The 17116-nt window shown below is 39.2% G+C and overlaps 1 protein-coding gene and 1 long non-coding RNA gene across 2 annotated transcripts in view; one reads left to right on the top strand and one right to left on the bottom strand.

The window, feature by feature from the left end:
* The first annotated feature begins 266 nt into the window (after nt 1-266).
* The window catches only part of LOC309657498, a 145626-nt gene continuing 128776 nt past the window's right edge, over nt 267-17116 (top strand). Inside the window, exon 1 of the long non-coding RNA XR_014261828.1 lies at nt 267-1019. This is a non-coding gene — a long non-coding RNA (uncharacterized lncRNA). The remainder of the gene's footprint in view (nt 1020-17116) is intronic.
* LOC309656992 (uncharacterized protein) overlaps nt 3980-17116 on the bottom strand; it is a gene marked incomplete at its 5' end in the record, with an annotated part of 119572 nt that continues 106435 nt past the window's right edge. The window contains one exon of the mRNA XM_082453983.1: nt 3980-4866. The remainder of the gene's footprint in view (nt 4867-17116) is intronic.

Raw genomic sequence — 17116 nt, 5'->3', positions numbered from 1 at the left:
GTGAACTTAGAAAGAATATTTATAAATATTACAACTAGGAATGTAAAAGGGCTTTAAAGAGATGTGGAATTCTCTAAATCCATAGATAATGTGGAAATTGCACTTTAAGGAGATGGGAAATGATCCTAGAAGGATGTATGGTCTATGAAAACAATAAATTAGTGAATATGTAGAAACAACTAACAGAAAGATTTTTATATAATAGTGGTAGTAACATCTAAATATAAGAGACTAAAACAGTCTACAGAATGGAAAGGGAAGGGAGGAATGTCAAATTATTGTTTAAAATTCAATGACTTAAGAATGCACGCTAATTTTCCACAGCAAAGGAAACCATAAACAAGACGAAAAGACAGCCCTCAGAATGGGAGAAAATATTTGCAAATGAAGCAACTGACAAAGGATTAATCTCCGAAATATACAAGCAGCTCATGCAGCTCAATATCAAAAAAACAAAAACCCAATCCAAAAATGGGCAGAAGACCTAAATAGACATTTCTCCAAAGAAGATATACAGATTGCCAACAAACACATGAAAGGAGGCTCAACATCACTAATCATTAGAGAAATGCAAATCAAAACTACAATGAGGTATCACCTCACACCAGTCAGAATGACCATCATCAACAAATCTGCAAACAATAAATGCTGGAGAGGTTGTGGAGAAAAGGGAACCCCCTTACACTGTTGGTGGGAATGTAAATTGATACAGCCACTATGGAGAACAGTATGGAGGTTCCTCAAAAAACTAAAAATAGGACAACCATACGACCCAGCAATCCCACTACTGGGCATATACCCTGAGAAAACCAGAATTCAAAAAGAGTCATGTACCACAATGTTCATTGCAGCTCTATTTACAATAGCCAGGACATGGAAGCAACCTGAGTGTCCATTGACAGATGAATGGATAAAGAAGATGTGGCACATATATACAATGGAATATTACTCAGCCATAAAAAGAAACGAAATAGAGTTATTTGTAGTGAGGTGGATGGATCTAGAGTCTGTCATACAGAGTGAAGTAAGTCAGAAAGAGAAAAACAAACACCGTATGCTAACACATATATATGGAATCTAAAAAAAAAAAAAAAAAAAAAAGGTTCTGAAGAACCTAGGGTCAGGACAGGAATAAAGACACAGATGTAGAGAATGGACTTGAGGACATGGGGAAGGGGAAGGGGAAGCTGGGACGATGTGAGAGAGTGGCATGGACAGATGTACACTACCAAATGTAAAATAGATAGCTAGTGGGAAGCAGCTACATAGCACAGGGAGATCAGCTCTGTGCTTTGTGTCCACCTAGAGGGGTGGGATAGGGAGGGTGGGAGGGAGGGAGATGTAAGAGGGAGGAGATATGGGGATGTATGTATATGTATAGCTGATTCACTTTGTTATACAGCAGAAACTAACATACCATTGTAAAGCAATTATACTCCAATAAAAGATGTTAAAAAAAAAAAAAAGAATGCATGCTAAGATTTCAAGTGCAACCAGACAAAGATTAGAGAGCATAATTTACAAATCAGAGAGAGAAGTGGAATAAGAAAATAAACTGATGCAATAAAAAAGGGGGGGGGGGATATTTTAAATGGTACTACTATCAATTAAAACGTAAAATGGTTAAATGGTAAATATGTCAAATATAAAAAAAAATACTAAAAGGCCAGTGTATTAAACTTACAATTAGTAAGACATGAATGGTCAGATTAGATTTTTTAAAACTTGAACTTGATGCTATTTACAATAGCCACACCCAAAACATATGACCATAGAAATTTTGAAAATAGAAGAATGGAAAAATATGTCAGTAAAAAAGTAACCTAAACCAAATAACTGGTGTGACTATTTTACATTATGAAAATGTTTTAAGATGAAACACATCATTAGGCATAGGGGAGTAAGTACGAAATGACAAAGAATTTAATTCTTTAGGAAGATACATCACTTCCAAACATATATGTACCTAATAAAAGAGCTTTAAAGTTGATAACACACAAAATAATAGAATCACAGAGAGAAACTAAGAAACCCACTGTCAGAATGGAATAGTTAAACATATCTTCCCATTATCGACAAGTCAAGGAGATTAGAATCACACGAGTAATCTTATCTTGAGCTAATATAGATATATAGACATCTGTATCTAGCAGTTAAAGAACTCACATTCTTCTCAAGGCTATAAAACACATTTACAAAAATTGATTCTGGGGGCTGGGCTTCCCTGGTGGCGCAGTGGTTGGGAATCTGCCTGCCAGTGCATGGGACACGGGTTCGAGCCCTGGTCTGGGAGGATCCCGCATGCCGCGGAGCGGCTGGGCCCGTGGGCCACAATTGCTGAGCCTGCGCATCTGGAGCCTGTGCTCCACAGCGAGAGAGGCCGCGATAGTGAGAGGCCCGCACACTGTGATGAAGAGTGGCCCCCACATGCTGCGGCTAGGGGAAGCCCTCGCGCAGAAACGAAGACCCAACACAGCCAAAAATAAATAAATAAATATTAAAAAAAAAAAAAATTGATTCTGTACTAACTAGGTCATAAGCTCATCTTCACAAATTTAAAAGAAGAGGCATCATTACAGATCATGTTTATTGACCACAACAATTAGAAGTTAGTAACAAGAAACGTGACTTTAATCCCTAATATGTTTGCAAATTAAAGGCACGTTTATAAATAACCCATGGGTCAAAGAAGAAATCATGCCAATTGATATATAAATGAATTAATGATTGTAAATAAATCATGTATCAAAAACTTTTTGGTTTTGTATATTTTAATTTATACTTATGGCTTATTATATTAGGAATGGAGACTGCAGAATAATAGTGAGTCCAAATAAAGAAGGTAAGAAACATACAACAAAATTATTCCCGATAAAGCAGTGGGAAGGCTCTAAGAGTAGATTATGAAAACAAAGGAAACTAATAAAAATGATTGATTTAGAAAACAAAGGTAAAATGGAGAGAATCAAGAAAGCCAAAAGAGAAATTTAAAAATACATAACTACCAATCCAGTATAGATTAAAATATAGTAAGAGAGTACCATCAAATAATTTATATTGATAATTCAACAGCTTAGATGAAATGATTGTTCCTGAGAAAATATAACTTACTAAAATATATCAAGAATAAAAAACCTAAATAGTCCTATAACAATAAATGAAACTGCAAAAATAGTTATTATCTTCTCTTATAGGAAACACAAGTACAGCAGTTATATAGGCAATTCTCCAACAGTTTCAAAAAGAGTTAATTCCAATCCTTTACAAAATCTCTGAATATGAAAAAGGAGGGAACTACATCTTAATTTATTCTGTGAAGTTAGTTTAACTTGATAACAAAACCAGATGAAGACAGGATAAGAAAGGCACACTAGAGTGTCTTTTTACCCATGAATGTATATATAAGAATTAAAACAAATTATTGGCACAATAAATCCAGCAGTCATTAGATGATTTTTCATTTTGACAAACAGACAAACATAAATGTAACTGGAGTCCTACAGGCAGAAGAAAGTAGAGAACAAGGTAGAAGTAATATTTGAAGAGATAATGACTAAGAATTTTCCAAAAACAATGAAAAATATCAAGCCAAAGGTCCATGTCTGGAAAACCTCAGGTAGAATAAATAATGAGCAATATAGACAACAAAAACCCCAAATAACCAACCAAATAAACAACTCCACCCACAAATCTAAACTCATCATTTTTGAACTGCTGACAATCAATGATAAAGAGAAAATCTTGAAGACATCGAGACAATAAAGACATTAAATCAGAGGAATAAAGATAAGAAATACGTGTCATAACTGGAAGACAATGGTATGACATCTTTAAAGTTCTGAATCTCAAAACTGTCAACCCAGAATTCTAGTCACAATAAAAATATCTTCGAAGTCAAGGTGTCAGGAGCTCAGATGAGCTAGAGACAGCTGAGCTGCCAGGTGTTGGAGTATCCAATTAAGACAACAAGGCAAAATGAAAATTAACAGGCAAGTTTTTAATCACTTACTGTCATAGTACAAGCAAGAGGCTAAACAGGAGAAAGCACTGACTCCTCCATTCCATTTTCCCTCAAGGAATGGTGCGTCAGTTAAGGGTTAAGTGGATTAGCACAGATGTGGGGCTTGTCTCACTGCTGAGGGAGCCCTGATCAGAAAGCTCCCGCAATTTCATGGACCTGGAAGCCAGGGGCAGGGAGAGTAGGCTAGACTTGGAAAAGTACTGAGTGCTGAGTCAGTGCGGAGAACATGGCTTCAAGGTTCCCTCCCCTCTTCCCAACAAAGCGGTTTCGGCAGAAGTGTCTGACGAAGGCTTCTGCCAAGAGCCCCAGTGAAGAGGCCTCCAGAGGCACTTGAACTAGGAATGCAGATATACATACGAGCATAGGTGGCCGGGGGTCGGGGTGGGGGGGTGGTGCGGGGGGGTGGGCCTGCGTCATTGACTGCAATTCCTTTCAGAGACTGCAATGCACAGGCTGTGCTCCAAGTCTGGTGTGGGGAGGGCAGCCAGATAAAGCTATAAAAAATTAATAAACAGAAACCTCCATTAAATAGAGTTGGGAGACCAGAAAGGGGAGCTCTCACACCCAGCACCACTGCAGAGCCCAAGAGCAAGAAGTCTCCTCTCCTTTCCAGGCAAGGACACAGCCAAAGAAAAGCCACGGACTCTTTGTTAACTGCAGCCCTCCCAACTTCCCTTTCCCCTTTTCTTCTTTTGCTGTGTGGGGACTTGCGTGTGGCTCGCCATGGTTGCAGATCCCGAACTGCAATTCTCTGCTGATCCTGAATGAACCCATCTTTGCTGGAGAAATATCTGGCAGTCTATGTTTCAGGTCCAGAAAGACTTTGTAATTGCCTATGGCCAGATCTGAAAAAAAATCACACATAGGTTTTTAGTCAGAAACAGGACGACTTGAAAGGTAAAACAAAGACTCTATGAGACAAATAAAAGTTGAGAGAATTCACTACCAGCAGAATGTGCTAGAAAAATGTTAAGGACATTCTTTAGGGAGGAGGAATATTATAGTAGACAGAAACTGCAACACCAAGAGTGAACCGTAATGTAAACTATGGATTTGGAGTGATTATGATGTTCAATGTCGGTTGCCCCTCTGATGGGAAATGTTGATAATGGGGGAGGCTGTGCATGTGTGCGGACAGGGGAATCTATGAGAAATTTCTCTGCCTTCCTTTTCATTTCGCTTCAAATATAAAACTACCTTAAAAAAATAAAGTCTCACAAAACAAAGAAACAAAAATCCAAACCACCACTCTTGCCATCATTTATGTTTTCATTAGTCTTGAGTCAGGGAGGCCTTAGGCACCCCTGTACACCGGCTCTCCTGTGTCATGTTTACTGAGCACCAGATGCTGTGTTAGGCAGTTAACTGACATTCTCATTAGATTCCCATGATAACTTATGAGCTGAGTATTATTTTACAGAAAACAGAAGTTTAGTTCTAGCTAACACAAATTGAGCACTTCTTGTGTGCCAGGCATCGTGCTGTTTACTTTTCACAAATTGTCCTATTTATCCTCACCACCAACCTATGAGGTCATAGGTTCTATTATTTTCCTAATTCACAGTTGAAAAATCTGAAAGACAGAGTGTTTAAGTAATGTGCCCAAGCATATACAAGTAGGAAGCATTGGTGTCAGGATTCCAAAGACCCATGCTCTAAGCACTAGCTACATGGTTGCCTGGAAAATGTGGGAATGACAGCAGAATACAAAGAGAAAACTAAAGCAACGCAGAAACATGAGAAAAGCAGAAAACTGGGAACTCTTCCACCTGGAAAAAATAATAAGATTAAATGTGGGAAAACAGTGCTAGCTATCTTCAAATATTTCCCAATTCTGAAGGGGAGAGTTCTCTGTGGTGCCAGAAACCAGAGCTGACTTGGCTCACTGGGGGTATATTTTCATTTAAAGAAGAACTTTAAAGTACAAAGTTCCCTAACATCTTAGTGGGCAGCTTCAGTAGGAAGTGTTCTAATGTGCTTGAGTTAACCATAGTGAGTGATACTATAAAGGGGATTCCTGCAAGTCAGGCATGGAAAGGATATGAGGAGTCAGAACTAGGTAAGTTCTTGTTCCCTTATAACTCTGTTTTGATTTCAATACTAACACTACAAATCTTGGTTGGCTAAGAAAGTTGTGAACTTCTGGAGTGACAACTTGGAACCAATGGCAAAGTGCTCCATTTGAAAAAAGAGCCACGCTGCCATCTGGTGATCATAATAATTGTTATTTTTATTCTTTTGTTTTTGAGTGTTTGGAAGAAAATCCATTAATACCCATCAGTAATTAAGATATAAAAGTTTCCTTAATTGTTGACATTTTTCCTTCAGTGCATTGTCTCTGTAACATTCCCTGCTAAAAAGGTCTATTTTGTTTTTACTTTTTATTTCCATAAGTAATAAAATTTTGCATCTATATCCCTATACAGCTGTCTGATAATTTCTTTGCAATAATTTCCTAAGAAAGGAGATGCTGCGTCAAAGAGTATTGTTTAATTTTTAAACTTTTGACATGCATTTTCCAATTGTTCTTCTCAGAAATATTGTGCCAACATGCCATCATTTTATAAGGGAATGTTCTTCCCTGCACCCTCACCAGTTCTACATAGGATCTTCAAGCTGTTTCTTTGCCTATTTGAGTTTATTTAATTGTATATAGATAGAATTTCCTCTTCTGTAAGTCTGTAGTTTCTGAATACTACTTATGTTGAATATTCAGCTACACATTTTGTAAATTTTCTTGGTTTTCTTTTCTGCTGGTCTTTTCACCTGTTCTTCTTTACTTACTGATTTGAAAGACCTCTTTATAAAATAAAAGAGTAATACTGTATTTGAAAACACTGAATATCCTTATAGGCCAGGCATAGTGCTGCTAAAGCACATATTTGAAAATAGCTCAAATTCTGTAGTGGAGTTTATTTTTCTTCTCTACCCCATCAACATGCAATCAAATTAAAAACAAATTAACTATCTTGGGGCTTCCCTGGTGGCGCAGTGGTTGAGAATCTGCCTGCCAATGCAGGGGACACGGGTTCGAGCCCTGGTCTGGGAAGATCCCACATGCCGCGGAGCAACTAGGCCCGTGAGCCACAACTACTGAGCTTGCGCGTCTGGAGCCTGTGCTCCGCAACAAGAGAGGCCGCCATAGTGAGAGGCCCCCGCACTGCGATGAAGAGTGGCCCCCGCTCGCCACAACTAGAGAAAGCCCTCGCACAGAAAACGAAGACCCAACACAGCCAAAAATAAATAAATAAATAATTAAAAAAAAATTAACTATCTAATATGCACTAGGCATATCACAGTGTTGGTGATATGTCCATGCCTTATCACTCAACCATGCCCTCTTATATAATACAGGAAATAATCATAGTACCTTTATCAAATTGTGAAACTTTGTAGTGGTTCCAAGAGTCTACGGGACAAAATTTTTATTGGAAGATCAGGACTTCAATTCAGACTCTCAGACAAAAAATATATGTCTATTTTGTGCCAGTTACTGACCACTAAGGCCAGATTTACATAGGTAAATAAAACACTGCCCATCTCATTATGGGCTTACAGTCTAGTGTGTTGAAGGGGGGAAATCAAGCACGGAAAGCAATAATAATAACTACTATTTACGATACAACTAAGAATCAAGTACTATGCTTGTTACTTTTGATGCATTATCTCTATCCGTACCGCAATTCTGAGACGTGATTTTTGTCCCCATTTAAATAATAAAAGGCTGGAGTAAGACTGGTCAAGTTGGACAGTTCAGGTGAAATAGGGTGGTTTTTCCTGGAAGTAGGGAGTTCAACCTGGATACCAGTGGAGGAGGTTTAATGAGGAAAACAGAAAGATATTTAAGCTATGATTTAAATTCTGGCTCCAATAAAGAGCCTGTGTGTGACTATCTCTCTAGGGCAAAATGCTGGGGGGAAGTGGGGGAAAGCACAGAGGGGGAGCTTCAGAAATTTTCACTTCAGAAGCCATTAGAGTTGATTTACATCCTTTGTGAAAGGTAATCTCTTTGAGAAAATTTTCCATTTTTTTCTGCCCTGACTTGAGTAAATGAGTCATTAAAAATAATTGGAATTATGGTTAAATAGGGAACAGTAAGCTAAGTTTGCCTCCTCTCATGTGCACAACACCATTGTTATGACAAAAAATTTTTTTAAATTAATAAATCCTTAGAAGGGCTAGCAAAGAGAGAAAATATGCCACAGGGATTACAAAATTCATATGAAGATATTGTGAACTAGTTTGACAATAAATTTGACACCTTAGATGAAATGTATTAATTCCTAGAAAACGTGACTTGCTAAAACCAGTTCATGAAAAAATAGAAAATCTGAACAAGTCTATCTATTAAAGCAACTAAATGAAACATTAAAAATCATCCCAGGGAATTCCCTGGCTGCCCAGTGGTTAGGACTCTGTGCTCTCACTGCAGAGCATGGGTTTTCCATCCCTGGTTGAGAAACTAAGAACCTGCAAGCTGTGGGGGCGTGGCCATCAATCAATCAGTCAATCAATTTCTCATTGAAAAAAAATAAAAAAAAAAAAATAAAAATCATCCCATAAAGAAAGCTACAGGTCCAGATGATTTTCATGAGGAATTCTTCTAAGCATTTAAAATGGAAGAAACAAAAATCTCCCACAAACTCTTTTAGAGAATAGAAAAATATGGATACTCTTCACCACATTTTGTAAGGGCAATGTAACTTTGATGCCCAAACTTGATAAGACATTACAAGAAATGAAAATTATAGGGTACCATGTTAACAAAATAAATCAACTTATCTATTGATCTCTCTGTGTGTCACAACCATATTAAGTTTATTTTCAGAATGCAATGTTTATTAATATTTGAAAATAAAATTGTTGAAAACTACCCCAATGTAAGAGACAAAGGAGAAAAAACATGATAATCTCAATTTGAGAAGGACTTGGATGTAAGTATTTATTTGGAAGATGATCCTAGGAAACACAAATGAGGAAACTGGGAAAGCGAGACAAGGGTGGGAAAACAGCTAAGGAAAATACATTAATGAGCAGGTTAATATTGTGGAAAACTGGAACTCTCTGAACACGTGTGAGAAAAATGGCTCAGAATCACACTAACAGAGGACAGGGACGCTGCGACATTTATCCACTGATTGTCATTCCCTGCACTTCTGGCTGCTCCTTCTAGCAGCTGAGAAAGCGCCCCTGGTGCTTGAGAAAGCTCTCAGGCAGAGAAGAGAGATCAAGGCTCCTGATGTGGAAAGCTGCCAGGGCAAATATCTCTTGCAGTTACTGCTGAACCCAGGTGGGCCAAGGGAATATGGGACAGGGCACCGACAGCATATGCTACAGAATCCAAGAGGATAATGTAAGAGACAAGAAGTCATGCACAAAAATCTGATAAAAATTTTAAGAGCTTATTTTTCTTTGTGGAAAAGAAATACAAATGTCAATCTAAATTATCAGAAAACACTGATATGGAATGTGACAGAGGGTAGCAGATGCAGCTCCTACGTTCTATGTCAGGGGAGCTATGGAAATGTATTGGCTTTAGAAATTATGTTTACTGTTTAATAACATAATAGGTAAGATTAGTAGAAAGTATATTATATAAACATTACGATAAAACATATCAAATGTTTTTTACCTGAGATTTTTAAAAACTAACTCTCTCCTGTCAGATAGTTATGATAATTGCTATTATCATCCCATTTTCCTGTTAAGCAAATAAAGCTTAGAGAGGTTCAGAAACATGGTTAGGGTCACACCTAGCAAGTAGTGGAACTAGGAAATGTTCCCAAGCTGCCTGACTCCAGAGCCAATGCTTTTACCCACAGTGCTGTATTATGGTTTGATGTTAAAAAGTTAAGCCTAACTAAACAATAGATAAGTGAAATAGGAAACAAATATTGAGATGATGAAGCTAAACCAAAATAAACATTGATTCTATTGAGTGTAAACAGACTACACCAAGTAGATGTAAAGATTGTCAGACTGAGTAAGATACTGAACTACATGTTCCTTATGTGAGACATACATAACTTAAATATAAAGCAAACTAAAAATTTAGGCTAAAAGGTTTGGGGGGAAAAGCCCCATATAAAGTCTAACAAAAGGAGAGCTTGGGTGGCTTGCTAAAATTAGTCAAAGTAGACTTTATAGCATTAAGTATAACTAGACTTATGAAGAGACACTTTACAATTGTAAAAAGTTCAATTCACTAGGAACATATAATAATTATTTCAGCCTAAATATCAGCAGTCATTGAATAATGGCATGTTTCTCTGTTGAGTGACAATATACTCATTTTCACTAAATCAAAACTGTAAAGGAGATAAAATATACCCCCAATCAGGAAAAGATGTCTTTATGTCTTGAAGTAAAGGCAATGCATTCTATTGGGTGAACTCTGTTCCGTAGCTTAAGTTCAGTGGCTCCGTGATTCTGAGTTCCCATGGTGTTTGAGTCTCTGATTCTAATCCTCACCAAGTCAGTTGCTGAGGCAGCTAATGTCATTCTCCCTGTCCTGTCTGGAAATTCCTGTAGCGGGAATGGACTTATATGGGTCCCAGTGTGGGAGAATTCATCACCCTAACAGCTGGAGACAGTGCACTTGCAAAGTGTCAGGATGACCAACTTGGGAAAAGAAGAGGACTTAGCAGCATATGTGTTTTCTCCAGAGCACTGGCTTATCCTGATTTAAGACACAAAATTAAAACAGGCTTTGAGGGACTTCCCTGGTGGCACAGTGGTTAAGACTCCGTGCTTCCAATGCAGGGGGCCCATGTTCAATCCCTAGTCAGGGAACTAGATCCCACATGCATGCCACAACGAAGAGTTTGCATGCCACAACTAAGGAGCCCATGTGCCACAACTAAGGAGCTGGCAAGCCACAACTAAGGAGCCCACCTGCCACAACTAAGACCCAGTGCAACCAAATAAATAAATACATATTAAAAAAAAAAAAACAGGCTTTGAGAAGTCTTGGAAAGACAGGGCACAATGACTGTCTTTTGTTAACCAAATGTGATTTAAAAAAAAAAACTTGACAAAGATACTGCTGATAAACTAAAGGAAACTTTACACAGCTCTCTACAACCCATCTGGCTAGACAGACTGAAGTCAGGGTTGCTCAGATTGAAGTCAGCTTTAGAGAAGGAGGGCTCAGTATGCCCACTGGGTGTCACAAGGAACACATGCCCTTGCTCAGGTAGTTGGGACAAAAGAGCAGAGACCAACAATAAACAAATAGGCTCTCAGTAATAACATAAAAAACATGAGACCTGGGGGCTCCTTTGGTGAACTGAGATCCAGACACGCAAAGGTTTAGGACAGGGTAGGCAAACTTTTTCTGTAAAAAGCAAGATAACATTTTAGTCTTTGTGAAGCCATGTGGTCTCTGTCACAGCCACTCAGCTCTGCCATGGTGGCACAAAAACAGCCACTGACAATGTGTGAAAGAATGAATGTGCCTGTTCTCCAGTAAAACTTTATTTGCAAAACAGGCAGTGGGCTGGATGTAGCCCATGGTTGGCTGACCTCTGGTCTACAGGGAAAGCGAAGCTGCTCAGGGGGTTGAGCAAGTGAACTGCAATAGGCCTGGGGCGGAAAAGGGGGGCGGAATTCAAGTCTGAGGCCTGTGAGTCACTCTAGGGCCAGTAAGACTGTCCCATAATGTTGTGTAGGTTGCTCACTGCACAAGGGCACCTGGTTCAGAGGTGAGGGTAAGAGTACACAATCCAGGCTGCATTACTTTCATCAAGCTGTGTAGTCATCCTGGTGCTGGCTTGCCATAGCCTGGAGGAAAGGGCACCTGTCTATTAGCCAAACTATGTGTCTGAGGGGCTGTGTCTGCCCAGAGGGCCTCTTTGTCTAAAAGGGCACTATGTATGGGTTAACTGCATTTAGTAGGTGCTGTGCTTGTAGGTGCTAGGGAAACAGACCCTTATGAGGCTGTTAAGGAAACTGGGACAAGAGATAATGTGTCTTTTCAGCTGTCTTGACAAAATATAGCCTTAAGCAATAAATCTGTGTTACTGCATTACATGGTTCAAATGGCTCAAGCCTACAAAGACCTTAAAGCTGACCAGGTGAGTCTAGGCATTTCAGTCCCTCCCTTTAAGAATGATACAGCAGAACAAAGACAGTATTGCAAATAATACACTCTGACATGGAACCCAAGCTGTTAGGGGCCTCCCCATGGGAGGACTCCCAAATATGGCATGGATTCAAAGGAAAGAGAGATCTGACACAGCCCCAGAGGTTCACCAAGCCTTTGTGGAGGAAGAGACCTTTGGCTGAGTATGTAAGGGGGACTGTGGAAAGTAACACCAAACAAGGAGGTTGGGGACGTATAGTGGGCCTTGCATGCCAGAGTGAGGGAGGGAGGGATTCGCACATACCTTTTTTTAGTAGGTGGCAGGGAGCCATTAAAGATTTTTGAGCTGAGGCATGATGAGATCGGTGATGTACTTTATGAATCTGAATTAGGGCTCAATCTCTCAAGAAAAAGAGATGGATGTGAGAGGTGAAGTAGAATGTACAGGACTTGGTAACTCTTTTAACAGAAGGAGTGGAATGTGGCTGGGCCTATTTGTTTTCCTTCCTATTTGTTTCCACCTAATCTCCCACTCTTCGGCTCCCTGTAGGCTGTAGCCCTTCAACTTAATAAAGATATCAATCCATAGTCATGGAAAAACAACATCTCCATCTGAAGGTTGCCACTAGCTGCTCTTTTTACCTCCTGGTGTGTTGCCCTGACATCTTTTTGTTTATTGGGAAAACCTCCTGAGACCACCAGGGGAGAGTTCTAGCAGTGCTCAGGCCATCCCAGCTGGGACACAATGGATTTAGCTCCCTTTGAGGCAGAGGACAAGAAGAGTCTAGAAGTTAAGACTTAGCAGATACTCTAGAAAATGGGGCCAGGGTGTTTTGGTTCCTGCGAAGCAGGTGGTGCTCTGGGGCTCACTTGAAAAATGAATTGCATTTGGAAGGGTTCAAGGCCAAATGAGCCACCATTCAGAGGCCTTGCGACAAGGTTCCTAGTGCTTCCAAAGTGAGATTTCTTAGATACCAGCTCCTCCATTCAAATTCCCACCGTTGTAATGCCTTCTAAATCACACTGACCATCCAATCTATTCTTGAACACTTACAATTCCAATACAGGCAGTCTGATCTGTTGCGGGACATTTTTAACTAATAGAAAGTCCTCCCTTTATTTGAGTCCTAATCCAGCTCCCTGTGACTGTCACGCACCAATTTTTGTCTACATCAGAGGTGGTACAAGCTGTGTGCATGTGTACAATTTGTTAGTCGCTATCAAAATGGCCAGCAGTCTCACTTCTAGGAATATCTTCTGCAGATATATGAACAAAAGTATATAAAATAAAGGTATATTGTGGCAGTTCTCTTTCTAACACTGGAACTATTCAAACAAAACTTGAATCACCATCGTATGGATACTAGAGAGGGGATTAAACAGGAGATTGGACTTGACTTCAAGTCAAACTCTTGACTTATTCATCTACGGGAAGAGAGGGAGCAGGACTTTCTGGTCTAACTCATTTTCTCTATTTGTTTTTACCCCCTTGGCACAGGTCATGAGTATCTATGGAGAAGGGCATCAAGGTCAGGTCAGAATCAGGTGACTTCACATGATCCCTGAGATATATAAGGTCATCTCTTCTTGTTATGCTTAGGTGGGAGCAAGGAGGAATCCAGTAGTCCTCCCAGACATACTGTGTTTATGGAAGCACACACTCTTTTGCAATCATGAAACCTACGCTGCCTGACTAAGGGGCAGCAGCAGGGGCCGGGGAGGCAGCGCTAACAATAGGAGCCACAGCAGGTGCTAGGGACATGGCATCCACCCAGTCTTCACACTCAGGACAGATCAACTCAGCGCTGGCAGGAGCAGCCTTCATGGATCCAGGAGGAAGCAGAGCCAGCATGGCCAGGGCAGGGGCTTCTGACATGTCCCCACCTATGAGGTGAGGTCTTAACATGTTTGTGGCAATAGCTGTAAGCACCTCGTTGTCCTCAGAGGGCAATTCAGCATGTCAGCAGGAGGTACCAGTCTCTCCCCAGAGGGCGGCATGCATGTGGTGCTTGCAGGAACAGACACCACCAGCAAGCCTCTATCGGAACAGCTAAAGTTCCAGTGGTGGGACCCCTCATCTCAAGCTTGCAGACTGAAAGCTCCATGATTAACAGGATGGAAGCCAGAAGGTCTCCCAAACCATGCTGAAGCCTAGAGGGAAAGAAAGGAAAATGACAGAACTCCCAATAGAAGGCATTCCCGTCACCATATGACTGGAAGAGGACAAATCAACCTTAATATCATCCTCCTGCTGGCCCTTTGCCTGGCATGGAACCACTAGGGGTGGAAAAGAAAGAAAAAGCCTGGAGCAGCCCAAGATGCAGAGGACATAGATCCTCCTCCCATGAAAAACAAAACAAAAACAAAAAGCCATCGGCCTCAGCCTTACCGAAAAGGAGTCTGGGTGGGTGGTCAGATTACTCTTCCTTTCCTACTTTCTATTGACTTCAATACGATTGTGAAAGGCCCTGTACTCAGGTCTGGGTGGTGAACCAAGGGAAGTGAGAAACACTAGTCCTCTTCTCAAGGAGCTCACAGTATAGTAGAGTGTATTGCCATCTTTTCTCTTATTCTCTTTGCCTGCTCATGAGAATCACTAATGCTGAATCACAAATAGTACAAGGCAGATTGATGAGTGCCATAGGAAAGGAAATCATGTAAAGCTGAAATGATTGGAATGTTTTTCTCTTTGGACTATGGGCTCCAAAAGGATAGGGACATAGCACATAGGTCAACTCAGTCGTGCAGTGGGAAGAAAAACAGTCTTGCTGCTGCCTACTCTGTGCCAGGCATTGTCCTTGGCACTTAACCTACATACCTAATTCTCACAACAATTTTATAATGAAGGTATCATCATCTCAGTTTTAGAGATTAAGAAAATGGAGGCCCAGAGGACTTGAGTAACTTACCCAGAGACACACAGGTAGTAAGTGATAAAGCTAGGATTGCAACCTATGTCTTTCTGACTACATAAACTATGTTCTTGGCAGCAGTCCACAAAAGCTAATTTAATAGGCAAAAATTGACTTACATTTAAAAAAGCCTTATTTTGACCTACAGTAAAGTTGCAAAAATAGTAGAGAGTTTCCATATATTCCTCACCTGGCCTCCCCTTATGTTCATATCTTAATACCATAGTACAATGATCAGAACCGGGAAATTAACATTGGTAACAATATTACTAACTAAACTAAAGCTTTCATTTGCATTTCATCAGTTTTTCCACCAATGCCCTTTTCTACTCTAGGATTCCATCCAGGATCCCACACTCAGGATTTCTTTTCCACAGTAGTTTCATGCTAATGAGGCTACAGATAAGGTACATACCCTGCATTTTGCTGAAATCTTTCTTAATTTTATGACACAGAATGTAAATGACACTTTGTAAATGGTCTGTAGGCACTTGAGAAAAAGTTGTATGTGTACTCTGCTGTTGTGTTGTGTTTTGTTGTGTTGTGGGATGTCCTATAACCGTCAATTAGGTGAAGTTGGTTGAGACTCATGTTTAAGTCTACAATGTCCTCACTGATTTTCCTCACTGATTTTCTTTCTACTTGTTCTATCAATTACTGAGATATTGTTATTGACATTTCCGAGTATATTGTAGATATGTCAGTTTCTTCTTGCAGACCTATCAGTTTTTTGCTTCATGTATTTTGAAACTCTGTTAATTGGCGCACAAACAATTAGGATTGTCTTATCTTCTTGATAAATTGGCCCTTTATCATTTCTACATGGTCCTCTATCCCTGGTAATATTCTATATTCTGAAATCTAACTTGAATTATATTCATATGGCTATTAATATAGCCACTTCCAGTTTCTCTGGATTAGTGTTAGCATGCTATATTCTTTACTATCTTTTTACTTTTCAGCAACATTTATATTTTTATTGGGTTTCTTATAGACAACATATTGTGTGTCTTGTTTTTTTATCCAATTTGACAATCTGACATTTAGTTGGGTCTTTTGGAATATTTATGTTTAATGTTACTATTGATATGTTTGTGTGTAACACTTTTCTATTTGTTTTCTACTCGCCCATCTGCTGTTTGCATTCTCTTTCCTCTTATTATACTTTATTTTTAATTATGTTTTATAATTTTGTTTTACATAATGATAGATTCTTAGATAAATATTTATAGTATACATCTTTAACCACAGACCACCTTCAAGTAATATTAAACTTCATGGCACTTTAAGAACCATACAATAGTAGGACTTCCCTGGAGGTCCAGAGGTTAAGACTCCATGCTTCCAATGCAGTGGGTGCAGGTTTTATTTCTGGTCAGAGAACTAAGATCCCACATGCCCTGCAGCGAGGCAAAAAAAAAAAAAAAAAAAAACCAGAACCATACAATAATACACTTCCATTTACCCTTTCCTTGCCTAAGTACTCTTTTTGCCACACATTTTACTTCTGTATATGTCACAAAGCCCATAAATATGTCATTATTTTTGCTTTAAGCAGTCAATTATCTTCTGAAGAGATTTAAATCTTAAAGGGAAAAAAGTCTTATATTTGTCTCTGTATTTATTTTCCATAAATTTCATTCCTTGTACAAATCTGGATTTCCACGTGCTCTAGTCTCCTTGGGATTACAGGCCTTCCTTTAACATTTGTAGTGAAGTTCTGTTGGTAATTAATTCTTTAACCATTTTTAGGGATGAATAAGTATTTTACCTTTGCTTTTGAAATTTATTTCTGGTGGGTAAATTGTAGATTGACAGTTAAAAAAATTTTTTTAATACTTTAAAGAAGTTACCCTTACTCTCTTCTGACTTGCATTTTTTCCACTAACAAGTTTGCTGTAATTCTTATTCTTATTACAGAATAAGAATAATGTATCTTTTTTCTCTTTCTGGTTTTTAGATTTTTCCTTTATCACTAGATTTCAGTAATTTGATTATTGTGTGACGTTGTGCAGTTTTCTTCGTGATTCTTATGCTTTGGGTTCACTGAGCTTCTTAGATCTGTGACTGTTCACTATTTATCAAATTTGGGAAATTTTC

This window comes from Balaenoptera physalus (genome assembly GCF_965194825.1).
Source record: "Balaenoptera physalus genome assembly, chromosome: 3".
NCBI lineage: Eukaryota > Metazoa > Chordata > Mammalia > Artiodactyla > Balaenopteridae > Balaenoptera > Balaenoptera physalus.
This window is presented reverse-complemented; position numbering and strand designations above follow the sequence as displayed.